Source organism: Pyrgilauda ruficollis, unplaced genomic scaffold (assembly GCF_017590135.1).
Source record: "Pyrgilauda ruficollis isolate IOZ18807 unplaced genomic scaffold, ASM1759013v1 scaffold84, whole genome shotgun sequence".
NCBI classification, from domain to species: Eukaryota; Metazoa; Chordata; class Aves; order Passeriformes; family Passeridae; genus Pyrgilauda; species Pyrgilauda ruficollis.
Window position 1 is genome coordinate 509867 of NW_024530377.1, and position 13004 is coordinate 522870.

The following is a 13004-nucleotide window of genomic DNA, read 5'->3' on the forward strand; positions in this document are numbered from 1 at the left end:
TAGGACCAAGATGCTGGAAGTGGAGATTTCATTCCCTGAAAACCAAACATCGCTCATTCCACTCCCATGTTTGTGAGTTGTGTGCTGAAAGCTCAAGTCAAAGCAGGTCTAAAGAATTCTAAAATTAGGTTGGGCAAAGGAGAGGAGAAGGAAAAACTTCTCCAAAGGGATATTTCATTTTCATATTTCATTTTCAATGTCTTAATCTAGAGGAGCAGCATTAAAAGTGTAGAAAATTGATGTCCCATCAGATTTGGGGATCTCTGTGTAGTAGGCAGTGACAGATTAAAATAGAACCTAAATATTGAGAAAATGTTTTGAAAGCTTTAAAAATACTCATCCCACAACTGAAAGGAGAGATAATGTTATGAAATTGTACCTTATGTATGACAGTGTTTGAGAGAATTCAGTTTCACATTGCAATACTTTAATCTGATTTAAAACTTCCAATTTAAGCACTTTCAGTTTTGGTCAGAATTTCTGATGGTGTTGAGCTTGTTAGAATTATGAGCTTGCAGAATTGAAATGGATACAAGATTTTGAAATTTAAGTGGTAATTCTGTCTCCTGCAGCCCAGATTCTTTATTTACAAGTCCCTTGATAAATACAGATGAAAATGAAGGACAAAGACCTTTATGCCTCTGATGTGTTGGAAGTCAAAAAACTCAGATTTATTTGCAGTTTCTGTTTTTTAGGAGAGCCAGGCTTGGTGTGCTGAGGTTCTGAGGATGAACAAGATTTGCTAGCCTTAAAATGAGACCCTGCCTGTGATAATTTTGTGGTGCAGTGACAGGAGGAGTAATTTGGTGACTGCTGATCTTGGTCTCAAGTTCAGAGTGGCTGGGGAGAGCTCAGGCCTGAAATTGAAAGGTTTTGTGGTTCTTCAGGATGGCTCTCTTGCATTTTCAAAAGGTTTCTTGAGGGTGATTGATCAGAAGTGCTTGGTAATGTCTAAACTACCTTTGGTTAAAGGGGGGAAGCTTCTACAGGGTCAATAAATTCTTTGTTTTAATGGGCTTCACTTCATTGTCCTGGAACCTGCTCTAAAGCCCTACAATTAACACAGCAGAACTGGGGAAACAATCCCCTAAAGAAGATTTTTTCACTTCTACCATGGAATACTTTAATTTTAGATCACCACTTAGGCTGAAAACACAGAAATGTATTAAGGTCCACTGCTTTTTTAAAAAAAAAAAAAAAAAAAAAAAAAGAGAAAGTGAAAATTTGAAGAAATGGGGATATTAAATGCTGTTTTCCAGTTTGAATCACCAGGAGAGCAAACTTGCAACACATTGAACTTCTCTTTTTGCCCTGTATAATATGTGGGACACCCAGCAAAAGGATACTTTAAGGTGCTTTTTGGAGAAGTGAAAGATTTTCAGTAATTTTATTGAGGATCTGGAACAGGGGATCCAGTACACCCTCAGTCAGTTTGTGGGCAACACCAGTTTGGGCAGGAGTGTGGATCTGGAGAGTGGGAAGGTTCTGCAGAGGGGTCAGGACAGGATCCATGGGATGAGGCCAGGAGGGTGAGGGTCAGCCAGGCCAAGGGCACAACAACCCCAGGGAGCCCCAGGCTGGGCAGAGGGGCTGGAAAGCTGGAAAAGCAAGAGCCCTGGGAAACGATCAGAAACCTGTGGATGTGGCGCCTCAGTTCATGGTCTGGAGATGACGAGGCAGAGTTGAGTAATGGTTGGACTTCGTTGGTCTTAGAGGTGTTTTCCAGCCTTAATGATTCTCTGATTCCCTGTTTACTTGTGGAGTTTTTAGAATCTGTTCTGCTTTTCCCTAAAACAGTGCAATAAGGAAGCTGGGGTTCAACTCTTTATAAGAAAAGCCAAGTTTGTATTTCAGTCATGTTGTGATAACACAGTAGTACCTTAGAATGTGATTAAAAAGTGTTTTCAGAATGGGAATTTTTCACTTCTTTGTCTTTTGCAAGTCTCTCCAGGACCTTTTGGGAAAGCAAGGAACCAAACACTTCTGGGTGTAGTTAGGCTGGTGATCAATCATCCTACCCATATTCACTTCTCATGGTGCGTTGGCATCAAATTTGGGATTGTGCTGGGTTCCTACAAGCAGGGATTCATCTTGGTTAAAAGTTGGTGTTTCCAGTTGGTGTTTCTGCTACCCCTTGTCCTGCTCCTGTGTAACTCAGTGATTGGTTGTTCTTTTTTTCCCCCTCTTTTTTTAATGGAGATTTCTTATAAAAATAATTTGATTTTATAACAGCTTTCTGGTTTTGAGTTTTGTAGTCATGCTGGAGCCTAAGGAATATGGATCTAAAAATACTGAGTTGTCTGATTTTTAAGCTTTTGAAGAGCTCAAAGCTTATTTTTGTAACCTTTTTAAGAAAACAGAGTAACATAATGGTTACAGCAAATTATTCTCATCAACGTGGAGTTATCTTGGATGCACCAGAGATGTTGAGAACCAAGGAAATGTGATAATGGTGTAGTGAAGTTTGTAAGACATTGGAAGTGCTTATATTGCTCTTAATTTTATAAAAAATTGTCATTTTTGGAAAAGAGAAAAAGCCAATCCAATACTTTTCAATAAGGATACTGCAAGAGCAGTGAAATAGTCAGTTCCCACACAGGTACTCTCCTCCCCCAGCTGTATTCCTTATTAAAATACAACAAATCCAGAGGAGGGATTTCTGGGGAGTTCCTGGGCTGGGTTTAGGGCCTGCAAGTGTCCAGGTGTTTATTTTATGGGAGAATACAAGGGAAGTGGAGAATTGGGCCATGGCTCTCACATCTCCTATTTCATGTTGCTGATTTAATTGAGCCTGTAGCTATTTTAAAAGATGTTTTTATATGTTAGTAGTGAAAAAAAAAACCCACAAACCAAAGCAGAAAACCTCTCTGTTGTTGTGCAGTCAGAACAAAGTGTGTCTCTGGTGTTTGGAGCTCACCTGTGTTACCTGAACTGGCTCAGCCACAGCCACTGGAAGATTTACCAGGAAAATCCAGAAATTCCTGGGCCAGCACTGAGTTGTCCCTCCCCTGGATGTTCCTGTGGCAGTGGAGACGCTGGCCCTGAGGTGGCCAGGTGACCACTGAGGTGACTGCACACCTGGAGGGTCCAGTTGGTGGCAGAGAAACAGGTTTGGAAAGAGCAGAACAGGTCCAGGTGCTGATTCCCTGCTGGGGCACAGCGTGGCTCCCACTGGTTTTATTTCTGGTTCCAGCTGGATTCTGGCTGGCTGGGTCCTCCCAGGGAGTTTGTGGTGCATGTTCAGCTCCTGGCTGAGCAGATCAGCCCAGAAGATCCCACCCAAATCATGTCTGAGACAGAGCTGCTCAAGTTTCAAGTTTGAAATACAAGCAGCTAATGAGGGCTTGGATATTCCTGGGGTGGTACTATTATTATTATTATTATTATTATTATTATTATTATTATTATTATTATTATTATTATTATTGCTATATTTCCTTGACTATTCCTGGGATTAACCCCTGGTTTTCCATGGATAAATCAGTCCCTTTGCAGCAGGGCCTGGTGCTGGTTTTGGGAGTTTTTGTGCCAAGGGAGTGCTCCTCAGACTGCAAGTGGAAGTTCTGCTTTTCAGAGATGGAGTCATTGACCTCAATGAATGATAACCTTGAAGTCAACAGACTAAATTAATGCTCTACTTTCTGAATTTGAGAGCAGCAATGTGAAAACCTGGACAGCTAAAGTTAGATTCGTGCATCCATATTTAAGAAGTTGCCTATTTAAAAGAAAAGGGTTTTTTTTCCCCTCCTCCAGAATGGCTCAGTACCTGTGATATTGAAAATTGAAGTTTTCAGCCTCAGCCCGCATCTAAGAGGAACCAAAAATCCTGCTTCAGGATTTTGGCATAGAATTACATCCTGGTGGAAGATGCTGCTTTCCTTATTCAGGAACAGACCAGAGCACCTAAACCAGAAAATCTTTAGATGCTACTGTTCTTATATATAGTTCTAATATTGTGGAAAAGTAATTTCTATTCATTTTGCTTCCCAATACATGTGACCCTCTGTTTAAAACCTGTTGAGGAAACTTTCAGTGAAGTTTTAAATTGTGAGATTTCTTTATTGCAAGACTGAAATTTATTTCTGTTGCTGATTTCTAAGAGCAAAGAAAAAATTTATTTTGAACAAAACCAAATTAAAATTCAGATCAAAAATTGCAGTAATAACTATTAAAAATTATTTCCCTTTTCCTGAGTGATTGGTCAGTACCCTGAGAATGCCTGAGGTCTGTAATGAACATAATGCTGGAAATGCAGGGGTTTTTCTGCAGCCTTTAAAGTCAGTGTTCAGGGTGGGAACAAAAAGGAAAGGTTCTCTTGGGCAAGGCAGCAGTGAGTTTGGAGCTGCTCACGGGGTCTCAGGATTGTGCCTTGTCCCAGGGATTTGGGACACCTTGGCTCAGGGCTGCTGTCTTGTCCATCCCGTTTTGTGTCCTGTTTCTGCTGCTTTTGGGCTGGTCCTGCTGGGCTGGGTTGGGGGGGTTTGGAGGGAAGTTTGGAGTGAGGGTGGGTGTTGGAGGGAATCTCAGCCCTGTACTCCAGGGAAATGTCCTTGGTTCACATCCACAGGGAGTTCCTTCCCATGGGCTTGGCAGCAGTTTGGGAGCTCCTGCACTTTCATACCTGAAGTGGTGCTCCTGAAGGACTCCCGGGGGCAGAGCTGCACCAGCAGCACTCTGTGGGTATTTCATGGAATCCCTGAGGCTGGAAAAGCCCTCCCAGCCCATGGAGTCCCAGCTGTGCCATTACATATATTATATTAGCTTATAAAATATAAAATAAATTAAAACACCTCACCAAATAGATTTACCAGGTTTTCTACTTTCCAGTAATGCAGAGGTTTTGTGCTAGTTTGGAATAAAAGTAGGAATTAGGCCCTTTGAAATATTTCACTTACTGAAGTTTAGCAGAAGATCTGAAAGGCAGCAGATGTCCATCGTAATTCCATTTACAGCTTCACTTTAGGTGAGTTCCAGATGTTCATGGTAGGCTCTGTGTTAGGCCCTTAAAGACTGTGTAAAAAAAGCAGCATTCTGGTAATTGACTGAGGCTGGAAAAGCCCTCCCAGCCCATGGAGTCCCAGCTGTGCCCCATGCCCACCTTGTCCCCAGCCCAGAGCACTCAGTGCCACCTCCAGGGGACACCTGCAGGGATGGGCACTGCAAAGCTCCCTGGGCAGCCCCTGCCAAGGCCTAGCACCCTTTCTGGAGTTCCAAAAATTCCTCACCATTGGACAAGCTTGACTTAAAATGGTACCAGTTGAGTTCCTGAGCATATTCTGTGTTGAATCCATAAGCAGGGTAGTAGATGTTTGTAGGAGGCATCCTTCATAAATCTTGGAGCCAGGTGGAAACAACCTCTCCCCCATCCCTAAAGTTCTGTTCCTTTGGGGTTAGGTTTTAAAATACAGACAGACACCATAGGATGGCTCTCTTAACAGCCAGGCCTAAGCAGTTCTTGGTAAGGATTCCATTTATAATACTTAATCAGGCAGGTGGAGGCAAGAACTGGGCAAATATTGCTCCTAAATCCTGCTGGACTTGGACATTCTCACTTGGAAGGTTTGTATTTCTCTTTTTCTAGTCAGGCTGGTGCTTCCTGTTCTGTTCACTTCATCTTGTGTTGTGTGGTTTTTGATGTTTATGTCAAACCCTCTGGCAGGCAGTGGTGCCCAGATGTGTTTGCTTGATTCCTAGCTGGGATCAGGCTGATCCTGGAATCAGGCTGGTGGATTCCCAGCTTTCCAGAGCAATCCAGGATGTGCTCAGTTTGATGACAGAGTTCTTTCCTGGTTATACACAGGGGAGGAAGTTCCACTCACCAGGTTTTACCAGAGTTTCCATGTCTCAGTGTGCAATCAGCTATCCATGGATAGTTTGCATATTTCCATCAGGCAGCTCCAGGACAGATTTGTCAGCCCTCTGCTGTCACTGGGTGCAGCTCAGACGTAATCTGAGCAGGTCTGGTTAGACCCTGCTGGATTTAGGAACACAATTAAGCTTGGAAAATGTAAAAGTGGGAATGCTTCACTCTCAGATTTCCGTTGTGACGCCACAGTCTCAAAACCACATTTGTTGATAAGCTGTTAAGGACAGAGATTAGATTAGAGAGCAAGAAACAGAATTTGTTTTTAGCAGTGACACATCAGATTTGAGGTTCTGACCTTGCACTTGTCCTGGGAAGAGCAGGGAATACTCAGCCCAGCTTGGATCCATCAGCCCAAGGGAAAAGCCTGATTCTGAGGCTGAGCACTCCCTGACACTCACACCTAACCCCTGGTGACTTCTGGCTGAGTTAAATCCCACAATATCTTTGGGGACCTGCCTTTGAGTTTATTGCACACAGAGCCAGCTGTTGAACATCTTTGCTGGACAGGTGGAACAGGGGGCAGCAGTTTTGTTCCACGCTGAGAAAAGAGATTTGTTCTTGATTTCCTCCTTCCCTATGGGAATCTATTGGTGCTGGCATTTTCCTAACAATTTGGTTATTGTAAATCCCTTAAAAAACTGGGGATACAAGTACATAGCAGAGTATGAAGTTCTTCTTTTACTGGTTAATTCTGGATCTTCTAACTGGTTTCTTTTTGCTCATACTCTTAACTTCTCCTTCACCTCATTGAATCCACTTTGTGAACAGAGAATCCAACCTCTAGTGTGCTAAACCATCCAACACTTTGCTTTTTCTTTACTAAAATCACAGAAAATTTAATATTTGAGCATCTTGCCTATTTGAGCTCAGTATTTTGGGGTGACATTGCCACTTGCTTGTGCTCCCTCAGATGTGATGGAGAGAGAACCGCAGATGTGCTGTGCCAGGAAATAAACAGAAAGGTGTAAAGTTGGATGAAGCTGGGTTTCATTTTTACCTGGTTTTGTAGGCAACGAGGCCTTTAAATAGAGAAAATATTTAATACTGTGATTAAAGTTCACAGTTCCTCAGGACTGCCTTGCCACTCTAGAAAAATAAACTGTTTCTGGCAACACATGGAGATCCAGACATGGTTTTTTATCTCAGTAATAGGGCTGACATCTTCATGCTCCTCCAAGGTCCTGAAGATGCCTAAAAGGAGTGAACTGCTTCTCCAAGATTTGACATATTGGTAAAAGTATCTGTGATTTCACCTGCCTTATTAATGTGAGTTCTGACTTGTTGTTAATGCCTCTCAGTAGATCCACAAGTTGAGTTGAATATAAAACTGATTTTATCTTCATGTAGGTATGGAGTAATGGCTTACATATATTATATTAGCTTAGCTTATAAAATATAAAATAAATTAAAACACCTCACCAAATAGATTTACCAGGTTTTCTACTTTCCAGTAATGCAGAGGCTTTGTGCTAGTTTGGAATAAAAGTAGGAATTAGGCCCTTTGAAATATTTCACTTACTGAAGTTTAGCAGAAGATCTGAAAGGCAGCAGATGTCCATCGTAATTCCATTTACAGCTTCACTTTAGGTGAGTTCCAGATGTTCATGGTAGGCTCTGTGTTAGGCCCTTAAAGACTGTGTAAAAAAAGCAGCATTCTGGTAATTGATTTATTCTTGTTTCTTAAATTGACCTTTTCTAAAACTTTCAGCTGTAAAATAATTTTACAGTAATCATTTCACAATGCTGAGTAATTCCTGGAGACTTCCCTGAGTGCAGTGGTGGATCCAGGGTGTGGAGTTTTAGGGTATTTCTGGTGTTTAGAAAGGGATGTAAATAAGGCAGTGTTTATTTCTAGGCTTAAATGTTCACATCTCTGGAGTTTTCTCCAAAATTCAATTGTTCAAAATTGCCATGTTGAGGTCATGGAATCCCAGAATGGGTTGGGTTGGAAGGAGCTTAAAGATAATTTCATTCCAACCCCCTGCCACGGCAGGGACACCTTCCACTGTGCCAGGCTGCTCCAAGTCCCAGTGTCCAACCTGGCCTTGGGCACTGCCAGGGATCCAGGGGCTCCACAGCTGCTCTGGGCAAGCTGGGATGTTGAAGGAAAACTTTGATCCCAGCATTAAGATAATTATAATAAATAATTGGGGGAAAAAAATACAAGTTAGTCTTGTGTGCTTTAATTGAGACCAGTTGTGATGATTTTGTGTTTTGTCACTGGTGAGCCTCAGAATCAACAGATTATTCCTCACCTTTAATGTCCTTGAGCAGGTGTTTGATAAGAGCATGACCCTCTTTTAAATCCTGCAAAGAAAAAGGGTCACAGCCCAAAATCTGGAGGTGAGCAGAGCAGTTATTGGCCCATGCTGTTGGGGTGTTTTCCTTTCTTCACATCCCAGGATTTTACAAAATTCAGTTCCCAGCTGAGCCTTTCCTGCTTTGCCATTTTCCCTGGTTGGAAGGAGGCTGTCTCAAGGAAGAGACTCGATGTGTGAACTGTGCCAGCAGAGAGCTGCAGGAGCAGATGTGGTCAGAGGAGATTTCAGAGCACAATTCCCAGACTAAAAGAGCTGTTTCCCTGTTGGTACCCGGATCATTCCCAGCCTCTGGAGCCCATCCCATGGAGCAGCTCACATCTCTGCTGCTTCCCTGTCCTGGCTGCCTGCTGGGAAGGATTCCTGGGATGTGCTGGATCCAGGGGTACTCACCTGCTGCTTCCCTGCTTCCTCAGCTATTAATTCCACTGTTGTCCTTAAATCCTTTTTCCTTTCTCTTTGGACTTAGGATGTCTCAGGAGAAAATTGCTTTTTCCCTCCTCTTGTCAAAGCAAAAAACCCCAGGGTTGTTCTATCTTTTGTTATATATACATAATATATAAATATATATAGAAATATGACTTCTTTTTTCCTGACCTGCAGCTGCAGGAATATTCCTTTGCTTCTTTCTCCCTTACAAAGCCTGGGAGAATTTTGTGTTGCTTTCCTTCGAAAGTTCAGCTTTTCTTCCATCTTCTGAGAAATTTTATCTGTAAAGTTGTTCTTGTCCTCTGGCTTGAGCTGACTTAATGGACTTCAGTAGTCTTCATGACTTCTCTTGTGAAGAAAAGAGATTTTCCTCTGAAAAAAGAGCCTGTTTCACACCCAAATCAACGGGTCAGTTTTCAAGTTAGGATTCTGCACCTTCAGCTTAAATTCTGTGTTCAGCTTTGTTTTCCAACAAAGATTCTGGTAGAAAAAGGCTCCAGGCAACGACTGTTTGGATCCTGAGAAAGGCAAAAAGTAGTTGTTGTGTTTTTTCTTTGTTTGGTGTTTTCTTTTCTGTCTGGAGGCATGTGGAGCTCCAGGGGAAGGCAAGAAGCACAACTTCATTTTTTCTTGGGAGAAATCCAGGCTCTATAGGCTGCCATCCAAATGCAAAAATTCTGACACTTCTCTGCTCAGAAAAAGTGCCACCAAAACGGAGCCAGCTGAATACTCCACTTCTTCAATAGAAGGCAGTTTCCTTAAATAGAATTTGGGAGCTAACTTCGTCTGGAGCAGGGATTTGGGTTCAAAACACTTCCAGATCCGTAGTGACGTCTTTTCACTTGGAGTCTTTCACTCTGGCTACAGGTATTTGGGTAAACACTCAGTGGATGTTCAGACACCTGAGGAATCGTTTGTGTCCTGGAATTCCATGAATTGTAGCCTGTACAACATGAATGAAAAATCTGCTTCATTTTTTTTTCTGGGAAGGGGTTGGTAGAGCAGAAGGGAATTCTTGCTTTCATAGAATCCTGGAATGGTTGGGGTTGGAAGGGACCTTAAAACTCATCCCATTCCCACCCCCTGCCATGAGCAGGGTCACCTTCCATGATCCCAGCTTGCTCCAAGCCCTGTCCAACCTGGCCTTGGACACTTCCAGGGATGGGACATCTACAGCTTCTCTGGTCAGCCTGTGCCCCATCCTCACAGGGACCAGTTCCTTCCCTACAAATACCCTTTGCACAGGTACAGGTGCTCAGTATTTATGGATTTGTTACAGTATTTTGTTGTTTGACTTTGTATCACACTTTCTCCCATGGATCCCAGTTTATTAGCAGTATTTTTTGCCATCAAAAATCACATTTTCCTCAATAACAGATTAGCAGTAGCTCTGTCTTCCCAAGAAGCTCCCCATACCCTTTAGGAAGATGGTTAATCTCCCTCCTGGGTAGGCCTTTTGATCAATTTAGAGAAAAGTGAATCGGTGTCTTCTGAGCAAGTCTGGGTAGCAGCTCCTTAAACAAAGCAATGTGGGCTCCTTTCAACATCAGCTCCTAATGAATCGTGGGAATTTCATCAAAGACCAGGTAATTAGACAGGTACTGCACCTTTGGATTAATGGCACCTCTGACAGAGGCCTGGCTTTCCTCATTCAAAGACAGGAACTGATTAGTTTTGGAGAAAAAGAAATGCCTCAGGCATTTTTGGAAGCATCTGGACAAGATGCTCCATGGAGAAGCATTCCTGTGCTCAGCTTTGGAGAGCCAGGGGGTCTTTTCTCCAGCCCTTTTTGGGGTCCTCAGCACAGTTACAAGGGAAGGGACAAGCCCAGGAAATTCCAGGTGTGACTCTGTGCCTGATGTGCTTCTGGCCCGCAGGAGTGAAATCCTGTGAGCTGGGAACAAAAAATTACCCTGGTGTCTGAACTCCCCAGGGGACAGGAGGCTCTGCTCACAGGGAACAGGGACAGGACAAGAGGAAAAGGCCTCAAGCTGTGCCAGAGGAGGCTTGGGTTGGACACCAGGAGGAATTTCTTCACTGAAAGGGTTGTTAAAACATTGGTGTTCAGGATTTTCCAGTCCCACCATCACCCAGCAGCACCAGCATCACCCCAACCCTGTCCCCAGGGGCCACATCCAGACTCCTCCTGAAGACTCCCAGAGACTCCACCACCTCCCTGAGCAGCTCATCCCAAGACCTGACCACTCTTGCATGGAAAGGTTTTCCTGCTATCCAATCAAAATCTCTCCTGGCGAAATAATTTCATCCTTGATGATATTTTGAAACTGTGGAGTGTTGGCTAAAGGTGGCAATGCCATGACCCCTGAAGGGTCTGCCATGCTTTCCTCTCATAAATGATGGCAAAGACAATTTTCCACCTCTGTCCACTCCCTCTTGTTGCAGAGATGTTGGGAAGTCTCCCCTTTTGTGGGGCAGAAAAAGAACGGAAGTCCTCTCTGGCACCTTCTGCTTGGAAATGGTTGGGCTCTCTGGAGCTGCTAAGAAATCACAGCAATCCCACAAATTCCCAAAGAAGTCTCGAGGTGCTGTGTGAGCTTGAGTGACATTTGGAAGCAGTTCTGTGCTCACTTGGCCAGCAGGGCCGGAGAACAACACCGTGGTGCTTTCAGCCCAGATGCTTTGGCAGAGCCCAGCCTCGAGTGTCGCCACTGCTTGGCAGAACAACTGGTGCTGCAGAACAGGAGCAGGTGCCTTGGGCTTTTCCTGCTCCTCCTGCACCAAGGCCCTGCTTTCTGCAGTGGCTTTGGAGCATGAGAAACAATATTGTTCTTTCTTCCTGGTAAGGCTTTTAACTCTTTGATGGACTTGGTGAAAAGTTGGGCTCCATGGCAGCGATGAGAATAATGAGTTACGTGGCTCTTGTTGTCTTTGACAAACAGAGGTGGCAGATCCTGGGGTTGTTTTAAACTTTCTCCTCCAAATTCATGGAATCATAAGATGGTTTGGGTTGGGAGGGACCTTAAAGCCCATCCAGTGCCACCCCTGCCATGGCAGGGACACCTCCCACTGTCCCAGGCTGCTCCAAGCCCCAGTGTCCAACCTGGCCTTGGGCACTGCCAGGGATCCAGGGGCAGCCACAGCTGCTCTGGGCACCCTGTGCCAGGGCCTGCCCACCCTCCATGGGGAACAATTCCTAATTCCCAATATCCCATCCATCCCTGCCCTCTGGCAGTGGGAGCCATTCCCTGTGTCCTGTCCCTCCATGCCCTGTCCCCAGTTCCTCTCCAGCTCTCCTGGAGCCCCTTAAGGCCCTGGAAAGGGCTCTAAGTTCCCCCTGGAGCCTTCTCCTCTCCAGGCTGAAATTTATCAATGCATTTCCTTTCCAAGTATGCACTGCCTGTTTCCCAATTTAAGGATGCAAGTCTGGCTCCAAGGAAGTCCCAGCATCAATGGAATAGTCCAGGAATGAGTCTCACCTCCCTGCTGCAGACTGCCAAGGATCTTCTCGCCCAGCAAGTGAATAAGTCTGGTCACAACCTGGGAGAGAAAAAGGAAAAAAAAGAAACATTCAGGCAGACAGACCTGAAAGTAGAGCATACACATGGAGACTTCCAAACTTTTTTAAGATGTTCCCTCAAGTTGAGCCACACAGAGTCAAAAGCTTGTAGCTTCTTTCCTGGCTGTAATGTGTGGTGGGTGATTGGTCATTTGTCTTGGTTTCTCCTACCTTGTTTTACTTTAATTTGGAAAAACAAGAAAACAAAGCAACCCCAGAACAGGCAGGATTTAACTTGCTTGGGTAAAGAAAAAAAAAGATTATTTGGGGAAACTTTGCATTTCCAGCTCTCCTCATTTCTCTCTGCAGTGCATCTGCCCCTCTATGTACTCTCACTGCTCAGTGGGTGCTGCACCTTTTGTAGGTGCTAAAGGCTCAAAAAGGTCCAAGCTTGTGTTCAAACAGACCCTTCCTCAATCCTGGTGAATGGTTTACTCCAGCCAAATTTAAAATATTTGGGGAAAAAAGGGGGGATAAATACACCCCCTAAACACCTGCAGAATCAAAACAAACTACCTAAGAGATTGCCTTCTCCCTCAAATCCTGTTTGTGTGGTAATTCATGTTTGAAGGCACAGATGTGCTCCCAGCTGTTTTTCCAGCAGGACTCACAGAAATATAAACTAATATTCCAGTAGCCAAATGTATCTCCAAACTGACAAGCCTCTCTCCAACATGACCAATCAGTAACTCCTGACAAGTGGGGTAGCAGAAGACTAATTCTTGCAATATCAAGAAGTGACAGACATAGAAAATGCAGCATTTATTCGGAAAGCTCTACACACATGCTTTACCTAATAAGGAAAAGAGTTATTTAAATGCATTAAGGATTAATAGAGCAATCATTAAATATTCTCCCCCAAATAATTCAAGGT

General features: G+C 43.8%; 1 protein-coding gene across 1 annotated transcript in view; it reads left to right on the forward strand.

The window, feature by feature from the left end:
• The window catches only part of DYRK1A (dual specificity tyrosine phosphorylation regulated kinase 1A), a 75642-nt gene that overhangs the window by 23864 nt on the left and 38774 nt on the right, over positions 1-13004 (forward strand). The gene's annotated exons all lie outside the window — the stretch shown is intronic.